Source organism: Pinus tabuliformis, chromosome X (genome assembly GCF_031772625.1).
Source record: "Pinus tabuliformis cultivar Carrire ecotype Pingquan chromosome X, CPIR1, whole genome shotgun sequence".
NCBI classification, from domain to species: domain Eukaryota; kingdom Viridiplantae; phylum Streptophyta; class Pinopsida; order Pinales; family Pinaceae; genus Pinus; species Pinus tabuliformis.
The window spans coordinates 1,742,902,907-1,742,922,439 of record NC_142308.1 but is presented as its reverse complement, the minus strand read 5'-3'; positions in this window follow the sequence as shown (position 1 = coordinate 1,742,922,439).

Below are 19,533 nucleotides of genomic sequence, written 5' to 3'. Positions count from 1 at the left end.
CCACTAAAGTGCCCCAGCTGGCACCTGCAAAATTCTAACGTCGAATTGTGTTTCTATTCTTTTCTCTACCTGCAGTGGCCGAGTTATTTGTTCTATTTTTTTGCTACTTGCGGTAACACCTTCAACTCCGTGATGCCCTATTGTAATTCAACCAATATTGTTCTATATTGATCATCAATTCTGTCTCAGGTCTCCATTTTGATCTCTTGTACCTTCTCTCTAATATCGTCGATGTCCCCATCACTGAGGACAAGCGCTTTTGCACCCTTAGGCTTATTCGCTCGCAGTTGTTGTGTCTCTCCATCTGACAATAAAAGGTGACTCCTATGATACTCATGCATCACTGAGGGGTTCCTCATGCTCCTGCTCTATTTCTTCTATTTATATCTTTGCATCCTTTTCACTTGTACCTTCATCCTGTGGGGTACCCTTCTCTGTTCCAACTGCTCCACCGAGTGGAGACATCCATTATTTTGGCCATCGCTATACTACGGTGAGTAGATCGTCTTCCGTTACTAAGTATGGAAATGGGTGGCATGTCCCAGTTCGGTCCTTCATTGCCTTCACATAGGTTCTGTGGAAGTCCACTTTGAAGTTTTCAATGTGACAATACTGCTTATATAAACTAGGTGACAGCCTTGGATGTTGATTCACCACCGTGTGTATATCCATTACCATCACCACAAATAAAATCCTATTCTCTGTTGCACATGTTGCCTCCTTGGTAAACCAGAGAGAAGCATACCTCGTTGCTTCACAAACATCCACCTCAACAGGTGGAAATTGCGAGTCTTCTAGTTCTTTCCACACATTAAATGCAATGAGTATTATCATCGAAGCATAGTGGAACGTCTTCCCGTCTTCCTGTGCTTCCCTGCAGTCCATAAAAAACTCCTTGCACAGATAGGCAGCCTAGTTAAACTGGACTCCTGCACAGCCAAAGATACTACAGCTGCAGGCACCTCATTTTCCCTGCACTTCCTCATTATCTTACCTGCCAAGATGTGCATGGAGAAATGCACTCCTTAGTCATTAATGGAATTGATGACATATCCCTGTGAATTCTTCACTAGTCTGAACTTTTCCTTCATCATTTGTGACATCTCCTTGTCCTTATTTTTTCCCACAAATTCTTCTACGAGATCTTTTCCCTGATGAGGCAACACTGTGATTTTTATGATTAACATCTCATCAATCAGGATCCTCATCCCTAGCCAAATGCATCCATCATGTTAGTGCAAGGAGCTGTCGCACATAGATTCTACTAGATGCGCTTCAGCTAAAGTGTGGCACATTCAGCATATTCAAGAGGCCCACTCTCTACAATCCTGCAGCCCACTGAAATGACTCCATCCTCATGACTCCCTTTCTGGGTACCGACCCTGCTTCAAATATCTACTTGGTTCAAATTGAGGGTATTTGCTTCGATCGTTAAAGTCCCAGTCTTCCATCTTCAACTGGGGGGCCTTCCCCAACACTTTGCCCTCAAACGACACTTCCTCCGGTAGCAATGGAGTGTACATAGTAGTCTTACACTCCTTTGGTTCCTTAACCGACTTGGTGTTTGGTTTTCTTGGTGGAATGTAAGGTGGGAGCATAACAGGAATCTCTTCGTCCTCTGTCTCCATGCATTGAAATTCGGCCTCCTCTTCACTATCATTGATATGTTGAGGCGCCTTCTGATGCATCGACTTCTTTCCTTTCTGCACATGTTTCTTTCCCTTATCTTCTTTATTCTTCCTTCAAACTTCCTTCTATGTTTTCTTCCTCGGGGATGTTCTGAGTTCTGCCCCAGAGACCTTAGTTGGTCTCTTCTCCTGCTTCTTCTGTGGTTGTGGTTCTGTGGGTACCTGCTTTCTCGAAAACCTCTAACGCCTTGGGGACATGGGTACCTTTGCTACTTGTGCCTCCATAATACCCACTAGTCCTTTATCTGCAAATATTCCAACAAGTTCCTCAAAACTCCTTTTAGACATATAGTAGCTCTCTTCTCTTCATTCTTTAGATGCAATTTCTCAACTTCAACAAAGTGTCAAATGTGGCGTTGGATATGATTTTTATAACAAATTTGAATTCCACCCTCATGATTGCTTCAATATTTTCTCATTTAATGCAAGTATGGGGCTAGATACAGCCAGTTGTCCTTCATAAATGCTCTTCTCCCACGCCCTTTAACGAAAAATGTCCTTTTAATGGTATCTTTTTCCTTCCAATGATCACATTTCAAGCAAACTTCGATGAACCTTCCCTTGTAGCTCAGTCACCTTTTCTTTGTCAGAGTTCCTTCAAAATTTACTTGAATTTACTGAGCTAACTGAGTGACAAGAGCCATGTCACCTCAGTTAACTACCTCCAAATTTCTTGCTGATGTGGAAATTTGAATTTTCTCAATTTGACCAAGGCAAAATCAAATTGAGACTTTCTTGCTACACTTCTCAACAAACAAAACCATTTGTTGGCTCAAAATTTTAACGGAGGAAGACCCCGGGTTCGGACATAGGGTGCCAACAAAGGGGGTCCATTGTAGTCTAGCACCATGTCGACATTTTCACCTCACTTAATAAGAAAATAACACATCTCACATGAGGCATGTCGAGACTTGGAAAGATAAGGGATCATAGATATGCATCAAGAAACAGAACAACAAATAGGTCGTGCATGCATAATGGAAGTCCCCATCAACAGACATGCATCCTGCAATATGTATATATTCACAATATAAATAGAAAGAGATAAGAACATTTAGATGCATGCTAAAAATAAAATTTTAAAAGGGCTCAACATTTCATCACATTTCATGGACACTAAACATTCCCGCAACTCCTCTTTTATTTATCAGATAAGTTCACTAGTACAATAGATTTGCATGACCATTACAACAAGAACCTCAAGGGCTATGAGTCCCGTTACATAACAAAGCCCAGAGAGAGAGAAATGAATAGGAACAGGTTCAATTGACACAATGACAACATCTCATATGGGTTTTTCTCGATCTCCTTATGCTATCTTCCCTTTAGCTTTTTATAGATTTTCCCCACAATCCCGCTCGCTTGATTTGTTGTTGTCACATCGAACATCACACCCATTCTTCTTTGGTGGCTTTTATAAACTTGACCTAGACTGCTCATTTCGTGCACTTAACTTTCTTTGGCAATCTTTGAAAACTCTACCTTAACTTCTATTTCCTTCTTCTTTTCCATGTCTTTCTCTCATCATCTTTAGCATCTAACTATTCTTTGATTATTTCTTTCTTTTCCTTTGGCAGTCTTCTACGCAACCACTTTCTGGTCAAACCCAGTCAAAATTTGCCAAAAATTTCCCCACAAAAACGAATGACCCAACACATTTGCTTTCACACACAAAGGAAAACTCAGTGATCAACGTTTCCATCTTTAACCAAGATCATAAACATTCACAAAAATACCATGTAGGTTTTCACATCACATGGGAGCCTTTCTTTGATCCTTGTAGTCCCTCGGGCCTCCCTTCTTCAATTCTTTATGTGTTAAACTCAACTAGGACCATTTCGATTCGTCAGAGCCATCTAGTCTAAAGAAAAAGTGTTGCAACACATTCATTTCCTATCACATAAGTCGTCTCTCACAACTATTAACCAATCATAAGGTTTGAACCTCTTTGGGTTTTGTCATCAATATTTTTTCCAATTTTATCTTTCTAAGTGAGAGAGAGATGTATGAAAGAGTCATAGAAGAGATAAAAGCTAGAATCTTAAGAATCAAGAAGAAGAACCCCTTGATTTCTCCTCCCTTGATCAACCTTTCCATCTTTAACCAGGATCATAAACATTCACAAAAATACCATGTAGGTTTGCACATCACACGAGAGCCTTTCTCTAATCCTTGTAGTCCCTCGGGCCTCCCTTCTTCAGTGCTCTATCTATTAAACTAAACTAGGACCATTTCAACTCCTCAGAGCCATCTAGTCTAAAGAAAAAGTGTTGCAACACATTCATTTCCTATCACATAAGTCCACTCTCACAACTATTAACCAATCATAAGGTTTGAACCTCTTTGGGTTTTAACATCAATCTTTTTTCCAATTTTAATTTTCTAAGTGAGAGAGATATGTATGAAAGAGTCATAGAAGAGATAAAATATAGAAGCTTAAGAACCAAGAAGAAGAACCCCTTGATTGCTCCTCCCTCTTATTTTTATAACCATACCTAGACCCTTCATCTTCCCAACCTTTCGACTTATTGGGAAGACTATCCATCACATCAAAGGGAAATATACACCCAGGGTATATTTTTCCTCTTAAGTCAATTTTTCCCCCTTCCCAAGGCATTATAATCTATTGGTTGTCCCCTTTCTTCATCTCTAGTATTTTATTAATAAAAATAATATTACATCATATAATAAAGTTTGATATCATAGCATCAATGTTGGCACCCCAACATTGTATGTTCTTAATTGCATTACAAAATTTGGGGTAATGAAAGGGGTGTCACAAAATCCTTGGGATCGAGAGGGAAGAAGAACTAAGTTAATGTGAGGAATGAAAATAATATTATGCCTCTATAAAGTTCTTCTTGTGTACATGTATGGAAAATGAGGTAATAAATACCTCTTAACACTTTAATTGCACTAACCTTCATGTCAGTGATACAATGGAAAGAAGATGGCACATGCTGATATATATCAAAGGAGACTAAAAGGAGTGTGTTGATGCCTTGAAAATTGCTGCATCAACATTGGGAAAACCACCTGGTCCGGACCTTAAAAGCAGCTCCTTTTCCGTTTGGTGTGGTGACTCTGACTGGATATAATGGGACCAGTTTCCCAATGATTTATAAATGGGATGGATAAGTGATCGATTTTCTATTATCTAATATGAATGATGGATGATTTATTCTAATATGCAACAATATAAATAACTAATCTATCCCGGGCAGTCTTTCTCTTAGCGCAATTTTTTATGGTTCTTATTGACAAGTAGGCATATAGATGAATCTACTTAAAAACAAAAATATTCATTCATATGATAATTACTTTGTTCAAGTAGTTGAACAAAGTAATAATTAAAACGTTATCACATTAATCTTAATATATTACTGATACATATACATATGAAAAATAACAATTCTCACATTCAATAGTGATAAGTGAAAGAATTGTTGTAAGAGCATATACATATATCAATAATAGCAAAATTAAATAAATGTTGATTCACATAAAAGCATGAAACAAAAACATAGATAATAGTACCATATGTGTTTGAGTCTTCTCCGATATAAATTGCATTCATATCCCGCTTTTCAACTTGGAAACACTTTCACAAGAAGCAATAGTGCATATCACATAAAAGTGTTTTTCATCAAAACTCAGAATTCAGGTCCAGTTTTCATAAAAATAAATATATTGGAAGTACAGTAGTGCAACTTCCAATCCAAGTCTTAATACAAAAATTTGAGGACCCTTTCTAAAAACATGAAAGGGTCTATAAATACTATCTAAACTAACAAACTATGAAATAAAAATGCTATGTGTTGGTATAACCAAATCACAGAAATTGTGATAATCTTCTCAAAATAGGCATGTTGTAGTCGGTCAGAGTGGTTCACTGTTTTGGCTGACTATCTTGTGACCTGAGCTGGCAAATGGCAAGCATTGGTTGCAATTCTAGCGGATGAATCATGCGCGAATGTAACTGGGCAGTGTATGTGGCATCAGTAATTTTGGGAATCATATAACCGATTGCATCGGTGAGGCATTTCATTGTTGTTTTCTGACTGTGTGGTTTAACAAGGAAGAACCAAAAGGTTTCCCATGTCAAAGTTTGAATGCCTACGATTAATCTTTCCCTCTTTTCCAGCTCTTGTTTCCATGTCTGTTCTAATGCTTTCACCGATGGGAGTTTCCCTGGAGTACATTCTGTGATTAAATTTGATAAATAAAGAGTATCATTAATCAATTCAACTAGATTACTTGTTGTCGATCTGCATCTTGATGTCACCATTTTTGCTTTCATTAGTTGAGATTGCCATTCAAGGAATAGGATTTCTTTATGTGATTCCAGAATTTGGGGTAGATTTGCAGCTTTTCCTTCTTTGGTTTCTTGCCAAGAGAGAAACTCTGTTAATCTTTCATCTGCTTGCTCCAATTTTTGTCTCACATCAACTGATTTATCAATCATGGATGATGAAATTTCACATAAGGGAAGAATGAGAGAGATATGATGACATAATAAGCTCAACTGATTAGATAATGCTTTGTTAATTTGGAGAGCTTCCGATCTGAATTCTCCCACTTAGGGATATTCTTTGAATCTTTCTATTTGCAGTGATAGTTGAGCGATCTGTTCTTCTTTTGATTTGCTCAATTGTTCATTTAATGATTGCAGATTGCTCAATGCTTGGGATAGTTCTTGTTGCTTCTGAATTGCATGTTGATCAATTCTTTGTTTTTCTTTGAGCAGTTGCTCATTCAATTGATCATTTGACTGTCTCTGGGCTGCTAACTGTTGTTCCAACTGCTCTATCTTTTGCTGCTTCTCTTGTACCTGTGTTTCCAGCAAAACAATTGCTTGTTCCTTTTCTTTAAGCAAGTTGCTTACCTCTGATGCTTTGTCCATTGTAGCTGCTGTGTATGCTCCAGCATACTGAGAGAGTTTAGTGAGATCTTCAAAAGGGTTGACTTCTTCTCTCCATACCACGTTTTTTATCTCCATTTGTGAAGTTAAAAGAGGAGATTGATCAATTTTCCTCTTTTTCCTTTATCTTTTGATCATAGCCCTATGCTTAGGGCTGTAGAAGACATCCAAGGGTGGTATTTCTTCTACATGCAAAACAATTTCATCAGTTGGATTCTCAGGAATTATTTCTACATCCTTTTGAGTTATGGGTGGGCTGCTAGTTCCTTCAGTCGGAACTGTATTGATTGTTGATTTCTAACCAGTTGTCACCTCGGGTGTGCTGAATCCTTGTAGACTTTCAGTATTGCTGATGATAGAATCAAATTGTTGCCATTCTTTGAGCAGTTTAGGATCAACATAAAGGCTTGTGTCAATGAGTTCACTACTTTTTTCTTGTCCCTGTTCCTGCTCTGGCGATTTTTCTTTTTCAGGGATCTTCTCCTCTACAGGAGTCTTGTTGGCAACTTTCTGTTCACTTTGACTCTATGGCCAATTAATCGGGGCTGTCGCTAATAGGTCCAAAGGCAAAGTTTGCAACCTCTGGGCTCTGAGCCTATTGAATGTTTCTAACCCTTCTTCTTCATATTTGATCCTAGCCAATGCTTTAACCTAAAAAAACATTTCGGTTGAAGCAAATAAATCATCAAAACATCTTCTTCATGATCGAACTTGGCAAGTTTAGCTTGAGTGATGACATTATGAGCAACCTTGTTTGGATCATATTGCCTGTTAGGAACGGTGGCAAGATTTAGCATCTGAATCTTTTCTGCCTCTTTTTCTGCATGCTTGTAGTCATGTAAAGTGAAAATGCCACATCGTAGGGGGAATATAGGCCACATCTGTTTCTTGGAATCTCTAAGGGTTCTAGATGTCCCTTCAACAGTTATCTGATATGCCAATTCCCATGCTAACAATTTATCAGGCACATACAGAGGGAGAAAATGAGGTTTAGTGAGACTGTCGAAAGCCTTACATAAATTTGTCTTCTCCGAACCAGTTGCCTACTGTTGTCAGATCAGTTGTTGCATCCTGGGATATCTTGGAAGCAGGCTTATTGAAAATAGAATAATATACAGGTGAAACAAAACCATTGCAAATTTTGTACAGGTGATTTTTATTGTGTGCCTTCCACAACTGCTTGTGATAAATATGAATTGGGTTGGGATCGTTGGACGTCCACTTCCATCCGAGTATTGAAAATTCATAATTAAAACAAATAATGCCCATAATATACGCACTGTAGTAGAAAGGGGGAATGATCCGGGAAGTTGTATATGCATTCCTTCTATATTCTAATATCTCTGTGGCTAGTCTATCAGACAAAATATTTGCCCAATCCATAACATAACCATTAATTGTTGCTTCCATTAACGGGACCATCTCTATAGTGAATTTAGCAGAATCATGTTGTCCCCACAATCTACACATCATAGCTCCAGCATAGCAGTAAGGAGAAGCCAATGAGTCGACAGAGTACTTACCCAATGACTCGTGCTTGTGTTTCTCCAGGAAATGCCTCCATTGCTTGATTGGGTCTGATTCCAAGTCGTTTTCCTTTGCGAATGCTTCCAGGAATGCCTTGTTGTAGCACTTCTCGGGCTTTGGTAGATGGTACATTTGCCTGAGATCTTCAGGTTTGAATGACCCGAATATCCTTCCATCGGCTATGGAAAATGTTCTATCTGAAGTTGGGATTTTCTCAACCACCCATCTAACCACATCAGTGTATGGCAAGACTTTGGCCCGCACTGCTACCCTGTGAAGATAAGAACCAACTAATTCTTTGAGAGCTCCCTCTAACTTGTTGGTTGAATCAGCAGTGGCTTCCTCTGATAATTCTTCAAGCTCATCTGCTTCTATCAAATTATAAATGCTTTCCCAGCTAGTATTTCCCAGACCAAGACATGTTGTATCTGATATTAGTCCTTTCTTGCTCGGTCTTGGTTCTTTGGCTGTAGGAGTTGTTGTGGGCTTCTTTGATTTCTTCCCCATTTTCTTTGGATTTACGGATTTGGAAAGACTCTGCACAAATAATTGCAAACAGTAACACAAAGATTTCGCCGCTGAAAGCCAATATGACAATGAACGGAATTATGTTGATTGACATACGATAAATCAAATGCAGTTAAGAATTTACCACGAATGAAATATTTTTGATGGATTTATTCTTAACTATCAAATTTAATAGCCGTTCAAACAGCCAATCGTGGTGAATTAATACCATAAATACCCATCTCGTCGATCGTATACAGAATGATTATTTCAAGCGTGTTTCAGATTTCCTCGATCGACAATCGGCGATAAATCGCAAATCGCAATCGGGAGTTTCAAAGGGAGAGGTTTTAGCATTGGCAATGAATATCTCTAATTGCCGAAAAGTGATATTATAATGGAGTGGAGTATTATGCATGCGTATGTTTCCTTCTTTGAGATGTGCGCCCAATTGTTCTATCACAAATCAGGGTTTGGTTTACGTTGTTATTCCTTTGTCATTTGATATCACTGATTGCCGATTGTGATATCAGATCAGAAGGTTTGATGAGGCCTTTTGTGTGTGCACCTTTGGTATTTGATTTCTCTGATTGCCGATTGCTGATTTCTTTATCGGGTCGGAGAATTTGATGAGGTCTTACTTGTGTATGTACCTTTGATATTTCTGATACCCGATTGTACTTTCCTTTATCGGATTGGGGGATTTATGGAGACCCTTTTTTGTGTATGTCCCTTTGTCATTGCGATATGCGATCTCCGATCGCTTTATCGCAATGTAAAATTATTGATAATGTTTGTTTTAAAGGAACATTTTGTATTTTTGAAAAGGCTTTACAAAATGAATCATTTACGTCAGGCCTTTTAATATAGTTTTTTCTTGTAATGAGGTCAATACCATTTTTATTCAGTAATTCACAAATCTAACTAAGTTTATTTAAAAAGGGACCCATTTCTTATTAAAAAATTTATGTAAGGATTTTTTAGAAATGGGGGGTTGTTGTACAGCACAACAGTGTGGGTTGTTGTACAGCACAACAGTGTGTCATCGAGATAACCAACATCCCAACACCATGTCATTGTGATAACCAACATCCTAGTGATGTGTCGTTGAGTCAAAGAGTTTGTAAATTAAGTGTTGGATTAAGTCATGTTTTGGAGCATTATGGCACTGGAGAAGACAAGTTATTGAACATTATATTGCTTAGATAACCAAGTTTTAGTGCTATATCATTGGGACATTGAACATATGGGTGCGATTTTTCTTGAAAAAGCAAGTTTGAGAGCCAAATTGTGGAGTGAAGTCATTTCGTTGAGGGTGACATTACTAGAGAACTTGGTTGCATGAGTGTTATATTGTTGGTACGATCAAGTTCCCAACATTTGTATCATTTACTTAGTGAACATCGTAGCATAGTATTGTTGGTTTGGGAAAAAATTTCGCCCTGTATCGTTGGGTTGAGCAAGTTCAAAAAAAATGATTGAAATTCATCTTGAAGGGTTGAAAAACAAAAGATAGAGTGAATTTATCTAAGGAAATTTCAAATCAAACTTGGTAAGGGTATGATGAGACTCTGGAGTAGGTGAGAACCTTATTTTTCTCTAGGAATTAGTGACAATTACAGAAGGTAGAGTATAGAAGAAAGTAAGGAAGTCCATGATGTTTAAGCCTGGTGGTGCCGAGTTCGGATGGCTTAAGATTTTATTTGTCTGCAATGTATATTGCTCCATCTAAATTGTCATTTAAGTCTTCAAATAAGTCCTTTCGAAAGGTCATATGGTAGCTTGCATTGGTATCAAGAAAACATGAATCCTTTCAAGAAGCATGTGAAGTATGAAATAAATCTTCAGTTACTCCAATATTGCAATGGGCAACAACGTAATGAGTAGATTGAGGTTCTTTACCTCTTTCTAGATCTGGTGTTTTACCTTTTTCTTCTTTGCGTTCATGCTTGATTCTCTCTTAGGGGATTATGCATGTGGATGCATCATGTCCATCTCTATTACAATGAATGTAATGGAGGTCATATTTTTATATTTGATGATTTTTACGCCCCCTGCCTCTGTTGTTCTTCCTTCCATGTCCTCTTCTACCACCTCTTCCTTTAGAAGAATATTGTGACTAATTCCTGTTTCTATGCAAGGTGCGTTGCTCCTTCAAGGGACTAAGAAGTTATCTTCCTTTTTCCAAAATCCTTCTCCCCTCCTACAAACTTCTCCCTGAGAGTGTCAAAAAAATTAATGTCCTTGGGTTGGGAATTAACTTGTAAGGATTAAAGATAGTGAAAGTATGTAGGATAAAAGACCTTAACAAAGGCTATGAGAGGCATTCCCATTTTAACTGCAATGGTTTCTACATCATGCATGATGGATCTAATCTTTGAGGTTGGGGTCGATGGGTCATTTTCCTTCAACTCTAGGTTGAAGAGCATAATCATAAAGTAAACTAATTCCAATTGTGAGTGTAAGTCATATAAATCTTTCAACTTATTCAACACATCATAAGCATTTATAATTGGAATAATATAACGACTCACCTCTTCACTTACAAAAGTAGCAATCATGGCATAAGCCTTGTTGTCCTTGTTCTCCAAAATGGCTAGTTCCTTGTCTAATGTGGGCTTGACATGTGCATTATCACCTTATCCTTCATAGATGCCTTTCCATAAGTCATTAAAGATGAGAGTGTGCTTGATCTTTCTGGACCATTTTTGGTAATTCCCCTTGTGAGTCAACATTGACACCAACAATGGAGATGCGAGAATGCATCTTCACAATGCCTCTTATTTCCTCACGATGTATGATTTTTTTATCAAAAGTCTTCTAGATCCAATAGGCTCAAACTCATATTAGGGCCTTTGATCAACTCTATACAAACTCATAATCTTTTTTTCTGATGTTATAGAATATATACACTCATACTAGAGGTTCTATCTCTTGCTTAAGCTGATTGGTCATAAAATTTCTAAAAAGAAAATTGAATTGAAGTATTTCACACATTACACACTCTCACTAATTTCCATACTCTGACTCGATTTGTAAACCTTAATGAGTTCATAGAAAGTCACATTGGTGAACAATTTCTAGGTACGTGAGAAAAGCAGTTTGCATTAACTAGAAACTAAAACTTTGACTCATAAAAGGTGCGAAGTATGATAGAGTTTGACTTCATTAAAAATAGATGAGACCATACAACATGGGTGAGCTTTCCCAGATCATAGAAGCCAGAAATGATTTCAATGGAATTGGCTTGGGAAGCCATAAGTCGGAAGTAAGTATTAGGGATGCCATCAAGCACAAAGACACCTAGAAAATTCAATGCATCATCAACTTCAACAAGATCAGGGTTACTAGCACCAACAACTCGGTGAGGGATCGCCAGCTTCCATTGACGGGTTCTTGATGGATGAACAACATGGGTAAATGGTCACGAAGAGTCTCTTAGTAATATGGAGAATTTGATCAAAAAACACGAGTTATGGTTCCTGCTACAAACTCTACAATGCCTTCCAAAAAATTTGTTGTAGTGATGCAGTCTTAGTCTGTCGAACGTTTCATTACTTGTCTAATATAATATACAAATAATAAATTCAAGTATATACCATTGAAAAAACATACCATAAATTGGGGTATGCATTAGTGAAAGACCATATGATGCCAAAGTGAAAAAAGTTTTGACATGTCAAAGTAACAAGCGAGACAGAGAATGGACATTGAGAAAAAAATTAAATGCCCAACAGATCGAAGGTCTGAGAGGCAGAGAATAGGTGGATTTTGCCCAAAGTGGAAAATCAGATGGATAGTGAGACGTATTTCTATAATGGAGGAGTTACACTAACCAGGGCAGACAATGTCTAAACTTAGAATCAGGAACCTACGATCTGATAGCATGTTAGGCCAAGATGTTTAACTCCCAATTGTATATTTTGCATTAATGTGAGCATCATTATATACATGAAGAGAGGTGACTTTTGGGATTCAAATTCCAAGTTCCCTTCCTATTTTAACTATTCAAATTTATTTATTTACATATTTACACATTTTCACCGAATCCCTAAGGACTTGGTATCTAAAATTCTTAATAGTATTAACAAATCAAACATTGAGATTTATCTTCAAAGTAGTTATGCCCTTTTTGTCCTTTTAATTAAGTTGATTAATTAAAAAATAGTTTTATGAAATTAGTTATGGTTATTTGGGCATGTACTATTGAAAATCCAAGTATTGCAACAAAGCATAGTTACAAATTAAAAATCTCTATGGTAAAGTGGAGGTAAATCTCCATGGTTAAAATTTTTGCTATATATATATATATATATATATATATATATATACATTCTTTTTATAATTAATAATAATTGTTCCAAGAGGCACTCTACAATCAAGTATAGAAGAGATGTTGTAATGTCCTATTATGTTATGTTATCTAAACATTTTGACTCGATCAAATTACACAAAAATAAATTAAATTAAATATATATATATATATATATATAAACAAAAATAAGTAATATTTAGATTAAATCTGCGCCTGATCGTACAAAATACACGAAGGATTGCATCGCTCTATTTTAGTACATTTTCATATACCCATTAACCATAAACCCATTACTTCTTTGATACTGAACCATTTCCATTTTAACTGTAAATCCATTACTATTATAGCATCATTTATCACCCTTGTATACTTGATGCTCCAAGTCATGGCCTTGGGCAACCCTTTCCCTTCAGACTTGGTCCATTTACTAATTTTTTTTATTTAAAATTCCATACGCGACTCTGCCATTCAAAAAAGCACATGCACACACGGGTAGAGCTATACCCAACCCGCGTATATAATTTGAAATATTAAAAAAATATAAATCCCTATTTTATGGGCAAGGTTTATGGGTTACACCGGAAGACCACCTACAAGAGCCCGTGGCCTAACTATATCCCAACTGAAACAACTATTTTGCAATGGTATAAATACACCTCATGGGAAGGCCTAAGGGGAGAGAAAGATAGGATATTGATATTATATCCAGTTGGTCCCTAATCAAGTCTGATTTATCCTTATGCCTCCTACACTCCCAACTATAGGAAACCCTTGTTTCCTCGTAAATATGTCCATCTCCTTTATATGGAAACTATAAGTATGCATTTGAAAGAGGATTGTTGAGACTTGGGTTGGACGGATCCGGAGGAAGATTTCGCTTGGAGTCGTGGTAGAATCAGGTTGTATTCTTCCACATTCTTTGCAGACATCAATAAAGAAGCTTTGTCTTGTTCCTGATGTGATGATATTTATGCTTTAACTCATGATATGATCTAATTATGTATGATCTCATGTTTTATATCTATATGCTTATATGATCTAACATTTGTATCTTGAACATGATTTGAACTACTACTAGTATATATGCTTTTTCTGGAATGAGTTGTAGGTTTTGAAGCATTGGAGGAAGCATAGGTGTTGGAGAGGTAAATCCCCTCTACGGATAGAGGCGATCCCTACTAGCCCAGCAGGGGTCTAGCAACAATCACACAATGCTGCTACGCATGTTCCTAATTACAATTAAACAAGAGGTAAAGAGCACCTACTTGGATTCCTGCGCTGTCGTTTGACGAAGAGATGTTGCCTTCGCTCCTCCGCTTCGGCTGGTCACAATCCTCCGCGATCTCCGCGAATAGATACCTGCACACACGAAGAGGAAACAAACACAAGCGTGAAATCTAGTAAAAGCAACCATACATCAGTCAGAAAAGATGTAATTCACATTTAACCATTGCATAGACAAATGAGAATGGAACAATAATAGCAGTCATCTATTATTAATTAGAATAGAGAAGAGTACAACCAAATGTTCTGACGTCGGTAACCTTCTCAGGAGGGGCCAGTCAGCATGTATCTCAAGCATTCACCTTTGAGGATGATTCTCCCAAGACAAACAACTCTCTCTCACACACAAATAGCACAAAACAACCTTCCCTAAGCAATCAATCACTTCCACACCTAGCACACCAAACCTATAGCAGCAATCTGAGCACTACAAGCTCTGTATAATCCAAGCTATTCCAAGCTAAGTCTAACTATCCAAAAACTAGCTGCCCATGGTAATGGTGAGAGTTTATATAGGAGAAGGAGTCTCCTATAAGGGTGGAAGGATGAGCTTATCTTCAAGGGAAGTTGTTGCAAAGGGTCGAACAGACATGCCATAGAAGGGAGTCAACATTCACAAAGCTAACAACCAAGCCTGGAGTGATCTGGAAGGCTGGCTGTTTGAACAAATTCGCCCAAACTGTATCAGCGCGGATTATGAGGCAACTGACGCGATGTCGCCGCGTCCACATAACTAGGACAGTCATGTCAGCGCGGAAGAACACGGGAAAGGCGCGCTGGCGACCAGCGCGGAAAAGTGATGTCCTTCCGAGCTGGCAGCGCGCGGGATATACTATGGAGCGCCAGTCATCGCGGGTATTTTTCAAACAGACGCGCTGATGAACAAAACTTTAGGAAAATGGGTTTTTTGGGCCAATTCAGAAGGCATGAAGCTTAGTGATTGGCACAGCAGGGTGACTGACAGGAAGGCAGTGACAAATTACTGTGTAACAATAGGGTTTGGACCCTACGAGAACATCCTTAAACATAGGACCTATAGGTTCTATCTCTTCATCCTAGTTTAGTAGTTTAAGCATTAGGACTACTCGTTTGCTTGCTTCTTGTTGGTGTATGCCCTTCGATCTATTGGGGTTCTCAACCCAGACCCTAGGGTGTTTTATCCCATAACAGAATTATCACATAGATGCCATATAAAGGATTTGGACATCTCTATGAGGAAACACGGGTTTCATATAGCTGGGAGTGCAGGAGGTACAAGGATAAATAAGACTTGATCAGGGACCAATTGGATATAATATCAATATCCTATCTTTATCTCCCCTTAGGCCTTCCCATGTGGTGTATTTATACCACCTCAAAATAGTTTTTTTCAGTTGGGATATAGTTAGGCCACAAGATCCTGTAGGTGGCCTTCTTGTGTAACCCATAAACCCCACCCATAAAATAGGGATTTTATATTTTTTTAATATTTCAAATTATATACGCGGGTTGGGTATAGCTGGACCCGCATGTACACGTGATTTTTGAAGGGTAGAGTCATGTATGGAATTCAAAATAATATTTTTTAGTAAATGGACCAAGTCTGAAGGGAAAGGGTTGCCCAAGACCATGAATTAGAGAATCAAGTATACAAGGGTGATAAATGATGCTATAACAGATGCCCCCTAATATATGAGGTTAGAAGGGGTACATGATGGCCGAAATGTATTAAGTGTATAGAAAGAATCATGCGAGGACTTGGGAGGAGATCACCATATTCCAGCCTGCCAAACTAGTGGAAGAGATCATAAAGAAAGCTCATGTCTGAGGCAGGCATACCCATGCTCAGAGATAGTAAAGCATGTCTACATATCAAGTGTAAAGCGGATCCAATATGTATACAAGTATAAAGGAAACTGAGAAATACATAGTGTATCATCTAATCATAGATGCAAAAGTACATATCAAGGCCATGTCACAATATCACATATAAAATAATTGATCAATGATGCTGAAGGAGATATCTAATCATTGATGTCACATAATTGATCCTCAAAGTACCAAGTCAAAAGTGGAATAATGGTACTATATGCAACTCGGGTGCCAACATATAAAATTTTGTTGTGATGAACTGCAACATATAAGGTGGATGGTGTCACTGGCAGAAAACTGGAGGAACTGACAAGTGAACCAAAAAATGTTGATGCAACCTGAGGTCTTCACCGACTGCCATGGTACATTTCTACACTATGGGAATAAATGAGCTGAAGTTGACCATGTGAGAAATCATTTGATTATTGGTCATTGATGTATATTGTTAACAAACGTGAGACAACTCACTAATAATGATGATGAGAGTCAGCGTACCCCAGTAGAATCTAACAAGTGTGGATATATGAGTTGAAGTCGAACACTTGAGAGAATCTACCAATCAGGAGACATTGATGTATTCCCACTGTCCATGGCGAAGGAGTCTGCCATTAATGACTACAAACCCTAAGGTACTAAAAAAGGACTCTAGACCTAATTCCAAAATCAGTGAGTTGGATTCGATGGGAAAATATCTAGTGGAAGGAAGGCATTAAGGCATCCCACATCAATCCAATGCGATTGTAACTGTGGGCCAATAATTTGGAAGGAATCGGATGAAGAAAGATGAAGTAACCATACCGAAGCACGTTTCTGGTGTACACAAGATGTGGCTAGCGCACGACAAAAACCCTCTGAACCAACCAATAATGAAAGTTGACACAAAGGAGAGGAATCCACCAATAGGGTCAAATGGAAACCAAGGTACTGCACGAATCCCAATGTGTGATAATGTAAGCTGACGTTGAACATAAGGGAAACCACTCAGTCAAAGACCCATGATATTGATCGATGTTGAGCACAAGGTCACCTATCAATGATGGAAATAGGGTTAGGGTGCGGCTCTAGGCCTACTCTCAGAGAAATTTTTCGAAGTCGATAAGAGAAGACCCGCCAACAAGAAGTCAATGGAGAGCTTCTTAACTAGCATGAGCAAAGGACCAAATAGTTGATGTGGTATTGAACATAACTCTAACAGACCAGGTATGGCCGACTAAAAATGAGTCAAGAGACATCGCAAAAAGGTCGACTCAGGTTTTACTTCCCTTGAACAAAAGCATGAAGTAAATGTGAACGTATGGCAGCATATGATAACTTTGTATAAGTTTGTCCTGCAAGAGGCCTAAACAAACTCTCCATATGATTGGAATAGATAACCAATCAGAGGATCACTGACTCAATGACAAGGTTATGGCTCTCCTAAGTCAAACTAAAGCCCATCCTGATGGAGGAAAGACTTGCTTTGAGTGCTTTGTTCAAGGATGACACAACTGACTCTTGTTTCCATCAATTATGGAAGTAAAGTCCCGCTCCCGCCCTTTTTTGGAATATATAATTTTTTTGTCTTTTCATATTTAAAAATCCTAGAAAAGAATAAAAGAATTCCTATGGCACAGTGGAAAGAATGAGTGTCTAAATACATATGTGCTAGTTCCTGGGAGTGGAACATTCCTATGCTCAATGCAGGGTGACGAAACTGGTCAAAGGAATGTTCTTTCCATGGGCATAAGGTGTGAAGTTGCAGAGGCTAAGTGATTGCAAGGTTGATTTTGAATAATGACATGGTCAAAAAGTGGCTTATACACGAGTCCAAGTGAAGTTGACTTAAGGCCAAAAGGTACAAATAGTCAACATGAAATGCAGTAGTACAACTCAACATGTGGAGCCTTTAGGGTATAAAGCTAGAAAAATAGCGAAGAAGAACAGGAATGAGGCTTCATCGCAAAGTCATGGTGGGACTAAAGAGGACTCCTGAGCTTAAGAACAAAAATTCAGCACGGGTTCCAAGTGACAATAAGGTACTATCTAGGATGCCCATAAGGTAGGCTCTACCACACAAGTTATGACACTTCTAAGCAATGAGAAGGTTTTGTGTCATATCTTGGTGGGGTCGATCCTAAGTCCAAAATGGAAGAGGAAACTGATAAATGCACAATGTAGGCAAAAAACCTAAACTATATGCTAGTTTCGAGAACTAATACATGTCAGAGCGGATCAACCATAAAAATGCACAAAGGAGAAGTCTTCCAAGTTCTGTAGACATAATTAGGAACACTAGACAAGAAGTTAATACATCCCATATATAAACTTAAGATAAAAGCCTGTGTTATAGAATAAAAACTTGAAAATGTGTACCTTATATGTACAATATGGTACAAGGAACCACGCAGCCTTGTGAATTATGCATAATAGTTCTTCAGGACAAGCCCCTTGTGGAGCTCAGGCCAAGGACTTCTTTGGCAGGTAAAAACTCATGGCTTCAAAAAGTTCTTCTTGTGAAGGAAACTCAACTTCCAAGAAATCATGAGAACTAGAAGGATCAAAAGAGGGAATTAAGGGGCCCCATGTCCCCATAGGACAAATCACTTGGTCAACTATCAAGACCAAGTCTCGAGAAGGAAAATAATAGTTCAAATGATCCTTCTCAAAAGCAATTGAACATTGAGGATACAATGCCACATAGTTCACCCGTGGCTGGGAACATACCATGGAACATACCAAGGAGTAACTCTAGTAAATTCGAATTAGGGGGTGATTATCAGATGCAAGTTTATCAATAGTGACAATATTTCTGTTATGAGGAAAATACATCAATTGAAAGAGTGAAGACACCACAACATTCATAACATAGACAAAATCACGCCCAAGTAGAATATTAAATTCTAAAGGGCAATCAACCACCATTATATCGATTAAGACAATCTTCCCACCTAAAGTAATAGGCAATTGAGGAAGAACGCCCATAGATTCACCAGGTCTTCTATCATAAGTTAACAACTGACAATCAGCTGCCAAAAAATTTGGAGAACCCAAATATTTACCAGTCAAGGAGGATATAATATTTGTACAGGATCCTTCATCCACATTTTTGGAATTAACTCTAACCCTCATTTGGAAAGGTACATCAGAAGGAAGATGAGGCTCGATAAGATTATCCCAATCAAAGGAGACACTCCTAGAACTTCCGGGGGCTACACTCGAAGAGACCGTAATTCCCCGTATAGTAGAAGAATCTGTACTCGAAATCAAGAAGACTTTGTTGTTAGGCACTTCACCCCCAAAAAGAGGAGTGGAATCAGCCAGAGATTGCACTGTCTCAACCACTTTATCAACCAATGGTTGATTAGACTGTTGAGAAACCATAATAGATTCAGGAGTAGAAGAACCATCAAACTCGAACCATAACCTTTGTACCACTGAAATACTAGGGCACAAATGAGTAA